We start from the raw sequence: 20,181 nt of genomic DNA on the forward strand, positions 1-20,181 counted from the left end.
GGTCAGAGGCAAGAGGATTTCGGGCTGGCAGTTGCTAGCCGAGCTTAGGTTCAGCAAGAGAGCCTGCCTCAAGGGAATAGGCCAGAACATCGTAGATCAGCGTGCACAGCATCCTTCTCTGACCTCCTCGGGACACCTACACACTCACCATACACACACTCACACCCATCTATCCACCCATGAAGTAGGAAATACAGAAAAAAAAATGTCAAGAGGAAGAGAAGCTGCTATGAAATCTCAGAAATGTTGATCATTTACGGGGAAACCACTGGCACCTTGCATGATTTAGTCACACCATGAGACAAGTGCATGTATTTTCTTAGTGGTCTTTATTTTTAAATTAGCATAGGAATCAAGGCTCTAAGATTATCTGCATCCATTTAAAAGCATCAAGAAAAAACTGATCTTATGCTTTCTGTGTGGTTAAAATAGAAATGTTTCACCAAATGCCCTGGGCAATGTTTGGTTCCACACCTCCCTACATAACAACCTCATTGAATTCTGCGTGATGAGTCCTCAGCCAATAGGAGGGTAGCAGCAATGCCACATCCACACCCTCTGCCCATCACAAGGGCTTGCTCTGTTTCTGCTTGAATGTAATCTTTCTGTGACTACGAAAGCATAAAGCCAGAGACAGTTCCGGCAGGTCATTGTCGCTACAACTTGCTCAAATAGAAATAAAACAGTTGTTCATGCTTATTGATCTTGGCCTTTGGGCCATTTTTATGCTCTACTGATCTGAAGCTCAAGTAAGGATGTGTTTTGTAAAAGGCATGGAGACTTTTCTTGCTCTGGAGCTGAGACACTTCACATTTTTGGCAGCATGTAGAAACAATTTGATTTAAAAAAAAAATCCAAATGTATTCTCTCTGTGACTTTCAAAGAACAGTTGATCTTTAAGTAACACATGTGATATTAGTTTTTCCATTTTAAAATAATCACATTGTTGGAGACATTTTAATAGCGGGAGAGGCTGCTCTCAGTATTAGCGAGATTCATGGTCCTCGACAGCACTGTCTCTGAAAGTCCCTCAGGACTGGGAAATACAAAACTCTTTGCACGTTCCAATTTTACTGCCTGCAGCTAAAAGAAAGGAAAGAACTTAAAACTGTTGAAACCCTTCAACTTTAAAAGCATTAATAGATGGTCCTGTGGGATTAAATCTAAATCTTAATGTGTAAAAATCAAGTTAATAACCAGAGAGATTAATATGGCTGCATTTGATTATCGTGATAAGGCAAACAATTAGTGCCGTTAAGGAGAGATGGCTTAGCCTCCCCCTGCCCCTCACATCAGCTAGGCACAGGAAGCAAATGAGAAGAAAACATTTTACTCCAAGATTTTCTGTCCTCAGCCTTTGTCTCTCCCTCACTACAGCTGATTCCTTTTGAACATTTTATTTCAGACTAGAATCCTCATTGCTTCTCAGAATTCCACTTTCTACCAGACTGATGGCAATGAGCAAGCAACACCAACGGGATAATGTCAGAAAAGCAGCCTACAATCCTTCCTCCGTGACTATAAGCATTCATGATCAAAGCAAACAGAAGCTTGTCTGAGGGAGAGGTAGAGAGATGGAAAGAAACAAAGGAAAGATGCAGATGAACAAGGCACCTGGACATTTCAAATTGTTTTGATGTGAGCCTTGTCCTTTAACAGCTGAGTTATCCTTTCTCCAACACCAGCAGTAAAATCTTAGGGCTTCCAGGAGGCCATCGTTAGCCTTATAACATTAGCTTCTCCAAGACTCAACTTCGTGATTATGATTCTGTAGAAGTGGGGACATCTTAGCAAACATGCCATTAGCGCACAGTATGTCCTTCTTATAGAAGGTTTATACATTCCATTTGCTTTTCTGAAACAAGGTCTCATTGTATAGCTCTGGCTGACACAGTGTATGTATCAGGCTGCTTGGAACTTGTTTGGATCTTCCATATTTGGCCTACTGAGTGCTGGGATTATAGGCATGTGCCATCATGCTTGGGTTAGGGGTTCCTATGTTTTCTTTAATCTGATATTGTATGTATGCAGGCACACAGGTACACAGAGAGCTTCTAGTGGGATGGTAGGGAAAGAATCTCTAAACAGAAGAGGAATCTTACCACATGACTGAATGAACCTGTTCTATCAACGGCTGGCTGATGTTAAAAGACTTTTGCATACCTCAAATAGGAATTGACAACAGAGAAATATAAGCCATAATTTAAAAAACCAAACCAAACAAACAAACAAAAAATCCCGGCTTAGATAGACAACCTTAGGTGTCCCAGCAATAAGCAGGCCCAGCCTTGAGCAGAAGCCTGTCTGCAACAGAATCCAGTCTTACCTTTTTATTAGTGATAGTGTTTTGCTTCTTACGTAAAAGGTGAGACTGAGATAGAATGAGTGATTAGGTAATAAGATGTGTTTTGAAACGAACACTAAGAAAGCTTAGAGAAGGGACATTTTGGGTGATTACAATGATTGGGGGGGGGGGTGATGCTCAGACCTTGCTAGTCTATGTCACTTGAAACCTTTTATTTTGCTTCCAGTTCAGGTCTGCACTGTGTGCATCAAATGAGTGTCACCTTTGTTGGTTCTCTTTAAGCAGGTGTCTACAGGGAATTCCTGGGGGCTATTTTAATAAACACCAGGAACAATGGAATATTTGTTCACTTTTATTTAGCCAAGCATCCTAGCAAAGTGTGTTTGGACATAAGGAGAGAGATATAAGCAGCTTTCTGTGGCTGTGGCTCCCCAAATCTGAGAATGTTGTGACACTCTCCAGTGTCAGCATATTTAAAGTGTTTATTCTGTTTGAGAGGCCTATGATTTGTTTTTGATTCTTTTTTTATTTTTATCTTAGAAACACATTTGGACCAGAAAACAGGGACCACTACAATTCTTTTTCCTAGTATACCACAGTCAGGAAAATTTTTACATTTGTGCCCAATGGAAGTTACATAGTCAGTGACTTACAAGCTCACTAAGATGGTAATCCAGGGTGACTCAGTCGTCATGTGAAGCTGTGCAGAAAGGAGATGGCTGGTGCACATGACTCTATCAGCAGCCACGCCCTCACTCAGGCTGTCTCTGCATTCCCAATCTGGATTTTAGTTCTGTTTCTTGTGGATGCTTTGGATCTCTTCATTGTCCAGGGACCAGGGAACTCTCATTTGTCATTTACAACCTTCATGTTCTTTTGTCTGTGGAACCCATTTGGAAGAGAACATAAAAACCTACCAAGAAACCGTGTCAGAGTGTTTTTCCAATTCACTACCTGCAGGGAGTCTTGGGTAGAGCTTTCTTTTCCTTGCCACAGTTTTGGTTTAGGTGGTGACTCAGTGATTTGGGGATATTGTTTGGGTACAAGGGCTCATTAGAGCTTTTGTTGACCTAGAACTTAGGGGACTTGAATATGTATCTTCAGCATCTGGACTTCCAGGACTATAGGTATGAACCCACAGGCCAAACAAAACTCCCTCTCAACTCTTATACAGTTCTTCTTTTTATTTTCTCTTGGTTTCCTTACTTGTTTCTTTGCCTGCCTGCCTGCCTGCCTGCCTACCTGCCTGCCTGCCTGCCTGTTAATTGAGACAGGGTCTTACTATATAACTTTGCTCATCCAAAATTTACTCTGTAGCCCAGACTGGCCTTGAACTCACATAAATCCACTAGCTTTGCTTCCCAAGTGCTAGGATTAGAGGTGTGCATCACTATGCCTGACACCTTGGTACCAATTTAAAGGCATTAAAAGAAGTGGAAGCGAGAGCCCATTCTGTTCCCAAGCCCTCAGAAATTGCCTGAAGTTCATCCTCCAGCTTCATGGTCATGATGAGCAGTCAAATTCCATATTTAACAAAGTATTTTATTTTGTGGTGGATTATATCAGGAAAAGCTGGGGACATGGACAGGCAGTACTATTATTATATAATTTATAAATCATATGTTTTAACTAAATGTTTGAGCAACAATATCACAGAGGGAAAAGGATGATGAGGGGTAGTATTTAAAACAACTTGTCTAGGGCATATTTGTATTTGTTCTTTCTTCTAATTAATTTCATTTTCGTATCAAAACTCTTTTATTCTGGTACCCATTTTCCTTTCATGAATCAATAGATAAGTAACAGAACTAATGGGGATTGCTAAAAGAGTCCCTTTGGCTTTGACTCTGACAAAGCATGCCATCATTCCAGCCAATGACATGGCAGACACATACTTTTGAATGATCACATATTTGGATGATAAGTAACTACTGAAAATGAGGGTTAAGAACATTGTATAGCTTGGAAAGATAGACTCACAAGTTTCTTAGATTAGGAAGCAACTGCCACCATTTTTATATATTTCCTTTGTCCTAGACGTCTCCGTGTATGGAAAACCATGCCTCACACCTTCTAACTTCAGAGTTCAGAAAGAAGAGATCTTGTTTCTTTACAACAAAGGCCTTAAAAATCAAGTATGCCCAAAGGGGAGCCAGGCAGTAAGAAGAGATGAGGGCTGCCTTCCGGGTCAGTGGGTGGTGGGGTGCACCCATTTTTCTCCGGCAGGAGGATTTCCTGCCGTTATTTTCAGGACTGACCTACAGGAAGGTTAATGATTCCAAAGGGGGATTTTCCCTTAGGGAAAATGTAATCTTGTGACCTTTTTCTCTCTGTGTCTATTTCTCTTCAGCCATAGATGCCCTTCATTTAACTTACTTCAAGCTGTTTTATTTTCTTCAAAAACATGGTTGAAGTGACTGCTTGGCTTACATTTAACCCTTGAACTGGATTCATTTTAAAATGAAGTCACTACAAGACAGGATGGTTTCCAGACCTCCTTTCAAATCTCTGCATTCTTTTCTGTCTCTCTGAATATCATATAAGCATGGCCACAGGGAAGTTCAAGATCAAAGACTATTTATTTGTATGACTTTTAGAATTGTCTTTCCTGGTGGCTCTAACACATGTGCATACATTAAAAATGGCAGCCTATGCTATCTAACAACTCACTTGCATTACTTAAAAGGGTGTAAATTATTTTTAAATACTGTGTGGGATTTTTCTGATTCTTTTGGTGAGAGTTAGTTTACTGGTTTCTTCAGGGTATAAGGGTCATTGACAAAGAAACTTTTATATAAAGAAATGTATAAATGAAAACAAATTTTTTTCAGAGAGGATTATAGATTATTAGAAAACCTTACCTTGATGTATCCAGTTTCATTTTTTTTCCTATCTGAAATATGCAGACACAAATGGATCAAATTGAATGTAAGGCTAGAGTAAAGTAAAACTATAATTATTTTATTATTCTCAGGGGTTTGGATTCCTGGTGCAATGAGTTCTTTAGTGTAAAGTGAAAACAGAAACTGCCTTGTGCTTCAAGTTGTCAGTTCTTAAAAACAACTTTTTATTCTGCGAGAGCCCCGGGACGTTTTTGGTGTGATCATATTACTCAGTTTCACTGCCAACATCAAGTGAAAAGAATCTTTCTTAACTTTTTGTATTATAAGTTTCCATTTGGAAATAGTAAAATCAGAGTACTGTGATCCCTGCTAAACCATAACAACCTATGCATAGACTCTCTAATGCACGGCGTATTGCTTAGAGAATCACACTCCCTGTCTTTAGAATCCACTCACTTCATGAAGGTAGCATAATCCTAAAAGCTCCTGTTGATCAACTAGCTGTTTTTTTTTTTTTTATAGTCTTAACTCATCAGTGGACCCAGGCTGAGAATCAAATATACTATTTCTGTTCTGTGAGAAGACAACTAAGACCTGCTTTTGCTGCCCAGTTTATCATGAAGCTGTGGGACCATTTCTATGAATTCCTGACTCTGAACACAAGAAGGGGAAGAGCAACTATGGTGTAGAATGAGCATTGTTTTATAACCATCATCAGTTCATCAATGCTTTGAGAATAACAATGCTTTTATAGGAGTCTTGAAGAAAACAGACAATACAGAATTATTATAGACTAGGGACTTTGTGTGAAGACCATTGTGGATGAGGAAGCTGAACTGCTAGAAGGAATACAGACAACTAAAGCATCTAAGTCGATCTATTTAAAAGGAGGAAAGTTTCACCTTGTGATTTTATAAACATTAGTTGTCTTGCTGTTTCTGAACCGGTGTGGAGGCAGGACATTACAGGGAGCATGTGGTACGGCAGTCCACATATACTCACTTCTTCTCTTCAGAATTCACTTTTTAAAAGTCCCTCTGCCTCTCCAGAGTGTGACAGGCTGACTAATGAGCCTTTAATACACAGGCCTGTGAAGACACAAAGTGTGACTGATATGATTAATAAGTAAGTGCCTAAGCTAAGAGTAACAGTCTATCCAAATTCAATGGCTGACATTTCTCACATTAGCCAGTCTGGAAACAGCTGACATCTCTTCAACCTTGTTCTGCCGTCACCAGAGCTTCAGATCATGAACATCATCTCCTGTACCTAAACCAGGAATCCATGCCTTTTCACCTCCAACCTCTGAGGACTAGGCTCAGTGTCCAGATTTCCTCCTGAATCCTCTAGTCTTTGTTCCCACTGTCTGCCTCTAAGGAGACCTGTGAAACTCAAATGCTGCCAGTCTCTTTTCCTTTCCCAGAACCTTGTCAAGGTGAGTCTTTGACGGTCATGCTTTTCACCCATCATGCTTTGTACCCATCATGCCTTGCACCCTTCATGCTTTGCACTCATCCTCACTAGGCTCTTGGCATCTCTAGGTTCCTTCCAATACAGTCTTATTGTCACATGCTTCCCTTAACTATCGTCCACAGTCTAACACCTGACATTCCTCTTTCATCTTGTACTCATTGTTTTTGTATCAGGAGAAAAACCTGGAAAGTGACTCTTCAGCCATCCTTTGTTGTCTGGCTTCCCAGGAAACATGCCCTTTCTCGTTGTCTCCTGTTTCTTGAGTTTATTCTCTATGCCCAAGAGGTGGGAAGCTTTATGTCCTTGGATTTGTCATTAGAATGTAGTTGTGGAGTTATTTACCTGCCTGTCTCTTCCTTGGAGACAATGGATTTTTACCCTGGTGATTTTACACCAGTTGAATCTTTTGCTTGAGTCAGGAAGAAAAAAGGTGTGGAAACTTGTGAGTTCTAGAAAGACTGGCGCCATTGTTCCAGAGTCCTAAAAAGCTGATCGCAGGCCTGTGGCAAGAGCAGGGCTTCATTTTCAACGTCTGATTTAAGATCATGCAGATGGGGATTTTTAAAATATCAAATCATTCAACTATGATAAAGTACTCTGTCAATTGTACTTCTGTGGATGCTTTTAAAAACATATGCATTTTGGTCTATAATTTGGGGTGTATATGTTGAAGGTAATTGTTCAGAAAAAGTAACAATTGTTTTAAAAAGGATTTTAAATTATAATATAATATCATCAAATGTGCCCCTAACCCATGTTCCAAGGTTGGCTGAATAATGTTCTCCTTTCTCAATTGCTTTCAACATAAAAAGTTTACATTATCACTTTTATGATAGCTCCACATAAGTCACTGCTTATTCCTAAGACCTTTTTTTTTTTTAGAACAAATACTAAATATTTGAATCCTTTATTCGTCTGGAGAATGCAGGAGAGATCATGGAAATCATCACAGACAGAGGCAGATTTGAGGTCTCTGAGTGGTGTGAATGAAGAGGCAACTTGTGTGCACAGATCTCCAGGTAAGTTACCTTGTGAGTTCTGGGATTATAGATTCATGCCATCAGCACCGGGCTGAAAAAGAAGTTTTTTCTTCCTCCTCAGCATGATTGCACAGCTGTGTACATGCAGCTCGGATCTCCACAGTGGACATGGAATAAATGTTGACACTGTTGCTGAAAGTTCTTCTGGATGTTCTTATTCTAGAGAAGAGCTTCTCAAACTTTTTCGACTGACAATGCCTTTCACCTAAGAACATTTTGCATGCCCCTGGACATAAAGAAATGTACATCAGGTATGCAAACCAAACATTCACTGATAATAAATTATAAATATATTTTAAAAACTTCTTTGAAATATAGACATGTCATTATCCATTTGTTGAAGATTAAAGAAAAATTTCACACTAATGAGATGAGCATGCTTGTCATTTTAACACAATAAATAAAATCTTGGCTGAGAAGTTGATCCAGCAAGATACAAAGCCTCTTCAGCAGTTCCCAGAGCTTATGAGACTATTTTGATTTTATAATCACTGTTGAGAATGTGGCTTCACATAAATACATAACACAAAAGGTATGTTTAGGGCCAGAAACTGTTGAAAATCTGTCCTAATCCCAAGCCAAAATTCATATAATAAGTTTATATGACATTCAAGTCAGCAACTCAAGCACTGATTTTTCAAATCAAGCATTCTGGGGCTGGGGAGCCTGGCTCAGCAGGTTCCACTGCTCAATGACAACCATGATGACTGAAGTTGGTCTCCAGAACCCCAAAAGCTGGAAGGTGTGCCATCAGGCCTGGATTTGTTAGCACCATCTGTGTAATCTATCCCTAAATCATTGTGGAAAACTTAAACTCTGTGTGGACTCCTCTGTGGTTTGTGGCTGCAAGAGAGTAGCAGGGCTTAGGTGCAGGGTTTGGGGGCCTCTCCTGTGGGTCAGAAGAGGAAAGAACCAGAAGGAGTCAGCCTGTGGATAGAGGTTCGGGACCTCAGCACAAGTGGGGGTGTTATCCTACAAGGGCCTGAAAAAGTTATAAATATAAAGGAAGTGAGAACAAAACCAAACAACAGCAAAGCCCTAGCAGGAACAGAGTCCAGCCACAAAAAGAATGAAATTCTGTCATTTGTGGCAATGTGGAGGAACACGCAGTGTTAGTAAAATGTGCCTGTAACTTAGGGATAGTTACAGCAGGTTCCCACTCATACATTGAAATGGAAGGGGGTGAGGAAAAAAGAAAAAAATGATCACAGGTAAGTAGAAAGAAGCACAGTAGTCACAGAGCTTGTAGTTGGGGTCAGGTAGTCACCCTTAGTTAAGTGGATAGAGGCTTGAAAACAGATACTAAAATGCTGGTGAGCATGAGAAATGGATTTTAGCATTTGACAGTACCAAGGATGACTGAGTTGCGACTATTGACAATAGACTCCCGAGTAGCTATAAGAGATGGGTTTGAGCATCAGCAGTAAAAAGAAGTGGCAAGTGTTTGAGGTAACAATGATGCTAATTACCCTGGTTTGTTTATTACACATCATAGACTTGTACTGAAAATATCACAGTGTGCACTACACACACCAGTTATGATGAGCAAAGGAAAGTAAGAAAGAAAGGGTAACATGATAAATCATCAGAAAAAAAATGAGGAAGAAAGAAATGAAGGTGGAAAGAGCTGATAGGAAAGAAATGCAGATCTGGAATAGCAAAGGCCTCTGAGATTGAACATCCATTCTCGAGATGTCCACAGGAAGGGACAGCAGTGTCTAGTAGCAGTGCATCCCATGTGAGCATCTGAGGTGAGCACATGATCGAGGAGTGATATAGAAGCAGCAAGACAGCAAGACAGCCCTCGCTGGAACTGTGGTGCTTCTACTTTTTTCTAGGATAACTAGGGAGGATCCTCCTGTTAGCTAATGCTGTGACTTAAGGCAAGTCTGTTCCATCTAGGACTGTCTCTGTGTCTGAAGAGGAGGGAGCTTAGTTTTTACTCCTCTGATGTAAAAGATCAATGAATACGTGAGTAAGGATAGGGGGTGTGCATGTGTGCACATGCTCTGTGTGTGCACGTGTGCATGCATGAGTATGTGTGCTTGCATGACTATGCATGTGCATGCATATATGAGTGTGAACATGTGTGTGTGTGTGTGTGTGTGTGTGTGTGTGTGTGTAGTTTAGAAACAGACTTTTCCAAAGATTTCTTTCTCTAAAGTTTCTTTTGAAAGAACTAGACTCAAAGTAAAAGGGAGAAATTTATGGATGAATAAATTGTCATCATAATAATATTCTATAAAGGAAATTGCCATGTATTTGGAGGTAACAAATGGCAACAAGACTGCTAAGGATGCGTCTTGTTTGGCATTCTGCATGCTCAGAATCATCATGAACATGAGAAGAATGAATTATTGTCTGTGAGCTGTCTGGAAGCACTACCCTAAAATCACCTTCCCTGTTCGTGTCTGACACAACCCCATTCTTTCTCACACTCAAGCTGATTGCTGCCTCCTCCTTGAAGCCCACTTTCACCATCTTAGGGAGAATCCATCTCTCCATGTGTTACCCTCTGAAGTGTTTTGATTATTCCTCAAGCATCCTGCTTATTATGTTTTAGGTTTTGCCTTTGTTGGATCTTTAATTCCTGGAGGCACAATTCCAGTGGCTTTTCTACTTGTCTTTCTTCATCCTCGATGCAGCCTCACTACAGAATTGGTAATGGATGTCCACTAAAGTAATGACACAGTTTAAAACTATAGTCGACCTAAAGTACCACAAGTAGAAAAGAGAAAAGCAGGTTTCAAAAGCTCTTCAGCGAAGGCAGAAGTGCTGGATAGAGGATTAGGAGGAGCCTCTGATGAGGTTCTTAAGGTGGTTGGACACAAAGAATGAGCAGAGTCCCAGGAGGGAAGGGAAACAGATGATCAGCAACCCGAAAACGAGGTCTTAGTAACACACTGAGTCGGGGTCCAAAGAGCATAGGAAGACCTCGGCAAGTAAAGGGGTCCTCATTGGGACGTTCCCACTCAGGCCACAGCTTAGGAGAGTTTGAGAGCCACGGGGACAAGAGGCTCTTGCCAAGCATGGGTATCAGTGGGAGAAAATGCATTCCTATGGGTTAGCTTTAGCAGGTGTTTTTCATAGAGCCTGAAAATTATAAGGTTATAAGAGTGGATATTAATATTCAAAATTACCAATTATCTTGCGGTACTGATACAAGTGGTCAAGAGTATGCACACATGAGTATGTGCCTCCATGTGTATGTGTATGCTTGTGTGCTTGTGTGTATTGTTCACATCCTGGGAACCAGAATTATAGATATGCACAGCTTCTTCAATACATTTTGCTGTTGTTTTAAGACAAGGTCTCACTGTGACTCTGAGTGGCCTGGAGTTTACTGTGTAAAAGAACCCACATTGCTGCCTGTTTCTGCTTCTATTTCTGCCTCCTGAGTGCTGGGATTAAAAGAATTTTACAATTCTATTTATTATTCAGGCATTATTCTAGATCCTGAAGAAATGGAGACGACTACTTCAAGAGAGCATTGTTGCTACCCATTCAAAATAATAAGTATGATATACAAACTCTGTTTATCACATACATCATGATGTCCAGCAAATTAACTCCAAACAAAGAGACATAAGTTGACCACCATTTTTATTATATCTGAGTGGATCAGACATTTGGTTGAAGTTGAGCTGTATTGATGAGTCTTTTACAAGGATTTGACAGGGATCTCATGCAGAGTCAGAGTGTCATACCTGTGAGTGTCATATCTGTGGGGGTTGTTATACCTGTGGGAATTTTTATACCTGTGAGAGTGGTCATATTTGTGGGGGTTGTTATACCTGTGAGGGTTGTCATACCTGTGAGGGTGGTCACACCTGTAGGGATGGTTATACCTCTGGAGGTTGTTATACCTGTGAGGGTGGTCACACCTGTGGGGGTGATTATACCTCTGGGAGTTGTTATACCTGTGAGAGTGGTCACAACTGTGGGGGTGGCCATACCTGTGGGGGTGGTCACACCTGTGGAGGTTGTTATACCTGTGAGAGTGGTCATATTTGTGGGGGTTGTTATACCTGTAAGGGTGGTCATACTTGTGAGGGTAGTTACACCTGTGGAAGTGGTCATACCTGTGGGGGTAGCAAAAGAAGTCATCTCTAAGCATATTCATAGTTGCCTACATATTCAGCCTCACCAGTTACTGGACCAAGAGCCTCAGATTGCTGAGGAGTTGGTAGGGTAGCTAAATGAAGATATCCTGATTGGGCAGCTCACAGTGTGGTAAGGAGATGGTAGTAACAGGATGGAGACTCAGAAAGAAGGGGGTTGGGTGGGGGCGACGAGAAGAGAGCTTCGCAAAGAGCTAGAAAGATGAATTTACAGTCTGAGCCCACCTAGCATCCCAACATTTTCTCAATAGTTCACATCAAGGATGTGGGACAGCACAACAACATGGATAACCAGAAGGCAGGGGTCACTGGGCACATGGTGCGAGCTGCCTGTCGTGTGTCACGATGGGTTACTACTTCTGTGGATACTTCTGTTACATGGAGGTTGAAGTGAGAAGGTAGGTGGGAGGAAAAAACCAAACAAGAAAGTCTGGAAAAGCAAGGGGGACTTCCAGAAAAAAAAGGCTAGTCTTGAATGGAGTCCATGTTTTAATAGGTTATTGAGAGTATATCTTAAGAACAGAGAAGAGTATGAGGGATGAGAAGCCCTAGGCAAGCATGGTCCACCCCATTCTAGCCTCTGCTAGAACCTTACATTATCAGAGGCACTGTGCATTCAAAGTCAGCACAACAGGAGGTGGTGCTCAGAACTGTAGGATAGTTTCCATGTTTAAGCTTAAAACATAGGACTTAGCATCCAAATATGTGATATGGATACTTAAGAAATGTGATGAGGAAAGTGGTCATCTTAAAAGCAGGCAGAGGTGTCATTAGGGTGGTGTCATCAGCATCCCCCACTGGTACTGCGGGTCCATTTATCAGAGTCTTCCTTGAAGTGTAATGTTCATATACATCTGGTCCATCAGACGAAGGGAAGAATCATGGAACCCATGAGCCATTTGAATCAGAGGAGAGGTAGATTGAGACTTGCAGTCATGATGATCTTAAGAGGGTGGAGGCAGAATCCATAGGGAAAAGCAAAGAAGCATGCTGATAAGGAAGAAGGGAAACAGGAGAACTAGGAAAGGAAGTCTTTACATTCCCAAGGGGATGTTTGGGAGGAAGAATCATGGAGGACAAAATTAAGAAAGACTAGCAGATGGCCAGGAGAAAATAAAACCTTGGGAAATACAGGGGGTCCCTATGGAAGGGATGCTACAGCATCAGACATTTTTAATTCCATTTTTTTATACTTAAGTCATAACTGGAAACCTCTGTTGAGACTTTTTTATTGCCTTATAGAAAAACAAGGGCAATATGATTAAAAGGCAAAGCTTCCACCTCTTAGGGAAGGGAGCTGGGAATGCTGAACCGAAGGCTTTCTTTTTGAGTGACATTGTTATGTTGCAATTTTAATAAACAATAAAGAAAAGGAGGAAGAGTGGGGAGACAGTTACATTTCATCTTCTTTACCGTGGATGAAATGGGGAGGCTGGTGGCCCTTTAAAAGAACAGAAAAGGCTGTATATGAAAATGGCAAACTGGGAGTAAAACGATGACCACAGGAGATGTGATATCCCAAACAGACATCAGTTAGACACATACCAGAAAGAAAGGGCTCCCTGCAGGTAGTGCTACCAGAAAACCCATGATATAGCAATGGGTAGATTCTGCATGAGTAGCATGAAATTTCTGGGTTATCTTCAGTTTGATAATATGAGTAAGAAAGCCAACAATTATGGATTTGGATTCCTAGTGGTGAAAGGAAATGCAGAACATTTTAAATGAAAACTTTTATTATCATTGTATGTGTGCATATATCCCTATGTACACATGTGTGGGAGTCAAAGGACAACCTCTCTCAGTTAGTTCCCTTCTCCTACCAGTGGGTCCCAAGGATTAAACTTAGGTCAAAAGCTTGGGAGTAAGTTCCGTTACCTACTGAGCCATTTGCTGGACCTCAGTCTGTGTTTTAAAGAGGGGTAGCAGTGGAAGGAGGATATGTATTAGACTAAGAACTTGGACAGGAATTTCCTGCTTAGTTATTTCTTTCCAAGAGGGGATTAACTCTATTTATCATGAACTGCATCTGTAAAAGTCCCTGGTTTAGATGGCAAATGTCATTAGTAGTATGAAGACATCAATTCTTAATAAAACCAACAGTAAGACTAAGACGGAAGGATGCCTTCCACTTTCCCAATCTCCCACTTTGCATCTACTGCCTTCATGATCTGTTTTGACCAGATGGCAAATTTCTCTGGAAATTACCAATAGGAACTTAGGATCATGAACCTGGGTTAAAAGGATCTCAGCTGGTTTTATGAATTAAAAAAAATTAGATGTTAGAGACTTACATACAATGATTTATTTACTTTTGATTTGTAACATTTTATATTGAGGAGAACGAAGTCATCACAATTGAGAACAGCAGTGTGGTTATGGGGGCAGACAGGAATGGACGGTCCACGGTGGAAGCTTAGGGGATGTAATAGCTCTCGTCAGAATTCTCTATTAATTGGCATCTCTGAATGTCTTGATTACAGTAATAATGAACATTCATAAATATTCATTTAGTTTTACCAAAAATACACAAAGAGCTTCCAGAACCATCAAAGAAGGCCTAGGTGCTGTTTAGGAAAGTGTTACAGATGGGTAGCTTTGTTGTCTTGTAGCTCTTTGCAAACTGTGAGTCCATACAAAAGACAGCACCCATTTCTAGGCCTTGGGGAAGCAAGTGGTCTATTCCATTTAATTCTTCACTATACATAAACACGGATGAAAGCAGAGCATTATCCCCCAAATCCTGTGATGGAGGGTGCTGGTAAGCCTGACAGCCTGACTTCTGTTCTTATGCTGTGGTATCTGTGATCCTGGGCCTCCTTCTGTGGAACTGTGGGACTGGAGGGAGATGGGAGAATTTACCCAGAAGCCTGTGCATCAGCTCTTGTGGAGCACATAGCTTGGCACGTACAAGAAAAGCCTGCCTCAAGAAAGTAGGAGAAAACTGATTCCCAAAAGTTGTCCTCTGACCTTTACACATGTGCTGCGGCATCTGTGCACACGTTGTTCACACATGAACACACACACACTAATAAATAAAGGAATGAATTAAAAATCTTGTGATTGTTAGCATCCCTCAAATGTCCTTGTTCCCTTTCATTCTCTGTCACTCTTTGTGCCATAAAAAAAATCTTTGCTCCTATCCTCTTTCCCCCAAACACACACACTATAACACACACACACACACACACACACACACACACATATATATATATATACATGAGACAGAATGTTTTTATTTCACAGACAAAGGGTGAAAAAGAAGAGAGAACAAGAGCATTAAAGGCACATTAACAACACCTAACAATACAAGACTTTAAATTTAAATTTTATTTATTTATTAGTGTATTTATTATTTATCATATATATGTGTGTGTGTGCAGGCAAGTGTGCATACCCAGAAATCTAAAGAAATTAACCCTCAATACACATTTGAATTTGCCAAATGAGACTGTAAGCATTTTGAGTTCTTTGAAAATAGAAGATATAAGATACAGGAAGGAGAAAATATCCATCCATAGACTGTTAATTCTGCCTCCACACTCTGTCACAATAAAAGGATAGTTGAACAAGTTTAAAAATTAATGGCTAAAATAGCTGGTCTTAACATGGTCACATTCTCCTTTGCTGTGTGTAGCTTTTAACTTCTAAAGTTTATTCTCTTTCATAAGTACAGTTACTGTTAATGTTATAGGGTTCCTTCTAATTAGCTTCTGATTCCAAGTGTCGATATTCTTATTCATGTGACCTGTAGTGTTAGCCAGATATACTGGCAGTTTAAGCATCTGGTTAAACTATGTGGATCCCAGAAAACCCTTTCTGCTCATGTCAATAAATGCTTGCATATAAAAATATGGAGATTTAAAATAAATTTCATGTTCTATAAAGTAAATGGAATTCATTCAATTAATCTTCAATTTCAGAACTATTTATCCAAAGGTGTCATTATCTAGATACATAATGCAAAATTTGTTCACAATACATTTTTATGAGATAAAACATTTGTCTTTTTAGACTATCTGAGTGTTTTCTCACTTCACTGTCTCTCTGTGTTGTATTTCTAATTACAGTAATTACATTTTAGCTTGTGTCAGTAAGGATGCTGTGTAACTAGTACCAGCAACACTTAGATAAAGGATTCAGTTTCTACCAATATCTGCTCCTTCACAGACTTGGTAAGGTGAGCGTCCATCTTTTTAACCAGTTGCTCACTTGTGCACAAGTGATCCTTTAGGATTGCTGGATGAAACCGTCTGGTTTGTCTAATCTGCTGTAATCTATTCACTTGAACTGATGTCCCACTTGTAAGTAGACTTTTAAAAAGAGGCACTGGTTATCTGCAATGATCATGCCCTTCCAGCTCTCTGCACAACCTGTAGACTCAAGAAAGAATCATTTCCCCTTCTGGTATTTAGATCAACATAGATTGACAAAGCCCTGAAAGCACCAAAAATCTGAGATGACACAGACAGACCTGTAGCCTTAATTGTTTTTGTCCATGACAACACCACTGAGTTCATTAGTTTGTAACATAATGGATAAATGTGTACAATGCTTTTTTTAAGCATTACCTTTCTTTGATATAGCTCACCAAGAAACAGAAAAGTACTTAGAAACACTCATAAGAAATTTATGAAAAAAGTAAAGATCTAGATTTTAGGAAAGGAAAACATTATCAAGTAAATACTGCCCAGTGTGGGAAAAATGCAAGTTGAATAAATAATCATTCACAGTGGTGAAATTCATTTATTGTATTTATGCCTTTGGGACCTACCTTTCACAGAAAGTCCTTAAATGCTTTGCAGTCAATCCTTACTCCCCAGTTTGTAGATTAGGAAGCAAGGCAGGGAGTGGCTAATAGTGTGTGGGGGGGGGGCATTGATTAGCTGTGCCAGTAACACGGTCTCTAGTAAGGAAGGGGACTGGGATCTGAGCAGTTTCTGCTAAGAACATCACCTATCTGCATACATCACTACATTTTTCACCCAGTGACTTAAAATCTATTTAGATGTTACACTGATAATCCACTGATATACCTCTGATTGTGATTGCAATATATATGTATATATACACACACTACATATGTTTATATATACATGTACATGCATATATGTATAAATAATGTAGCATATGTTATGAACAAATTTTTGATGGGATGCTTTGTCTGTATGTGTGTATGTGTGTGCGTGTGCCTCTGTGTATGCATGATATGACTTTTAAAGATCTTTGCTCTAAATGTTCCTCATTAAAAGAAAGCTTTAGGTAAACATGAGCATATTACTCATGTAACTACTATACTAGATCTGAACAAACTTAAACTGTTAAAATATATCTTGGATCAGCTATCACAGTAATGTGAGAATGCTACGTAACACTGTAGTGTAGTTAGCTAGATACTGGCTGAGGATGTTTCTATAAAATTTTAAGTACAGATGTATTTCTGACTGCCAGATTGCAACATGAACACCGTTCCTTAAAACTCATAAAAGAGATCTATCCTGTGTAACTTTTAAGGTTTAAATTGAAGATTTATTTGTACTGTCACTCTACGGGTTTTTCTGTAATTAATTCATTTGAGGTCAGATTTCAAGGACACAGAGTTCTTTTTAAAGTAACCGGTCCTTTACCAATATCTTTACTGTCGGAATTAATGGTTGAGGAAAAGGTTAATCTTGTTCAAGTAAGATTCTCAGTTCCAGAGATTGTTTGTTTCGTTCATTTGAAATTTTCCAAATCTCTTAAAAATAGATGCTATGGAGTCGATACAAGAGGGGGAAAAAAGCAAGACATTAAACCAATTATGAGTAAACCAGAAATGGAAATTTCCACTATGGATATGGATTAAGTACTTGACAGAAGGCCCTGGTGCAGAGCATTCTTTATTTAAAGTTTATGCTATGCTTCTGAGTAGATAGTCTGAACAGTGTACTTAAGCTTACAGATTTTTTTAACGCTTATTCCTGAGATATGGCGTAGATCACTTCTTGGAGAGCACATGCAAGCAGATAATAATATTCAACTGTTGAATGAATGATGTCTGGACTGTGGCTGAATTTCAACTTGGACGAACGGAAATGATACACTTTAAAGTTGCAAGGTAAACAGCTAAGTACAGAATGGTCAGCTGTCCCCAAAATACATTTTATTAAGGAAGGAAAAGTGTTTACTCCTTAGGTATGTTTAGCCATTTCCAGGCGGTAATTATGTTTTTAAGCTGGCAAAACAAAAATGCCATAGCTCAGGGTTTTTGCTTAGCATCTGCACTGTCTTCATCACAAGCACTGGGTGCTGGTTTTGATGTCCGTTTATAGAAAGCATGGCAAACCATCATGAGTCTGTGCAATTGTGCTAATAAAAGCCAAGGGCTCACAAGTTCACATAACTGATCAATTCCTGGACAGCACTGATGGTATGGGATGCTGAAACCAGTGCTTGGTTGGCCAGATTTGGTAACGTTTGTCCCTTCAAAAAGGGAAAGGAATTCAATTTGTTGTCTCAGGCTTTGAGAACTGTTGAAGAGATCTCAGAAAACGCTTGTCTGGCCTTTAGTAAAATCCCTTCTCTGTCTTTCTTTTCACATTATCTTCCTGTAGCCTGAAATGACACCCAAATAGTCACAAAGTGGATGCTTTTGTTTAGAGACGATGGCTTTGCATGAGTGGACACATGCCATGCTACAGACTTATACCCCCATCCCCCACCCCCATCACTCAGTATCAAAATGAAATACTTTAAAAGAATTGTGCAGGAGACATTTTCCTTACATGTATCTTAGATTTGGATGAAAATTGATTTTTGTTTTGCTTTAGAGGGGGTAGCCCTTATTTCCTCCTTAAAAATAGCATGTAGCCCCATCCCAAACTACAATCACATCTCTGGAGCCATAGCTCATTCTTTTTCCCTCAATGGAGGAAAAGGAGAGAAATACTGGTATTGGCCAGTCAGGGAACAATGGCAGACTGACACAAAGTGGAGTATTTCCAGTTAGCTTATCTATAAACAACTTTAGCAACCTAGGCTGCACTTTTATATCATGTTAACAGCCTTTCCTCTTCTAGTAAAAGAAGGTTTAAATACCATCAGTTCTTTAGTGAATATCCTTCAGAACTTGGGACTACACATGCCTAACATTATACTATCTGGCCGACCTATGGCCACTCTGAAATCGGGGCACTGTAAAAACTTGGGGTTTGCATACCTTTTCCTTTCTGAATCTGAAGGTTTCAACATTTGCACCAAGTTCTGAACCCCCAAGTTTCCAACCGATTCTGCAAGTAAAGTTGTATGCTTTATATTTTGCAGTCACTCAAAGTTGTTATTGGACTGTAATGATTTCATTTTAGTAATCATTATCTCTGAACTATAGGCTCTCAGTCACAGTGAAAAAATTGGAAAAAAATATTGTATCTACAGTACCCATTTTAGGGTCAAAGCAATTTAAAAGTGAGATTGGGAGAAAAATACAACTTCCCCAATGCTTTGATATCTTCTGATTGCCGTTGAATAGTTGTATTTTATTTCCACAGAATGGAGAATTAGAAAAGTCTGGGTTAAGACCGTTAGCATGTATTACACTGTGCTCATTTGTGTAATTAACTGTGTTGTGAATCTCTTAATTTTAATGACATGACAAGTGTGTCCAATAAATAGCGACAAAATAAAATAAATAACGTCTTCTTGCTTCATCTGAGGAAAGAGGAAGCAAATGACAAGTTTCTTGAATTGGGATGATAGGTGAGAAGCTTCAAACCACACGTGTCCAGAACAAGAACAAAATCCCCAGCAAACAGCAAGCAAGACATTCAGTAGCGTCTAAAAACTATTTTCTTATTCAGATTCTTAAGTACTCATTTTCTTACCTCTTGCTCATTCTTAAAAAAACAAAACAAAACAAAAACAGAAACAAAAATAAAAAGCGTTATTTCTATGCCAACTACAGAGCGTTGTGCAAAGGACTGAACCGGAGCCGTTTTGTTTCAATCACGTTTTGACATTCTTCATCAACTACTTTAACGAAAAAAAAGTCTAAACAACTTGCCTTTAATAAAGATTCCAAATAGAGAGTTGGCAGGTCTGCTGTTGCTTCACAAAAAGATTCCCCCGGAATGGGCAACTGAAGCAGGACTAAAAAAATAAAAGTCCAACAATACCAAAACCAAAACCCAAAACCAAACCAAAACAAAACAAGTCCTTTCTGCCCCCGCCGAGAAAATAAACTGTTGCCTCCTTTTGTATCCATCCTACCAGAAGGGGGACCTTTTCCACTTTGAGATGCTCCTCGGCTTTAATTTCTGGAGAGGAAGAAAAAAAAAAAGCGAGCAGAAGAGCCCTGAGATCCGCGGAGCAGCTTCTAACAACATTAGGCGGCGGCGCGGGTGTGTGCGCGAGCCGCCGGCGCG

This window comes from Grammomys surdaster, unplaced genomic scaffold (assembly GCF_004785775.1).
Source record: "Grammomys surdaster isolate TR1022 unplaced genomic scaffold, NIH_TR_1.0 126298, whole genome shotgun sequence".
NCBI lineage: Eukaryota > Metazoa > Chordata > Mammalia > Rodentia > Muridae > Grammomys > Grammomys surdaster.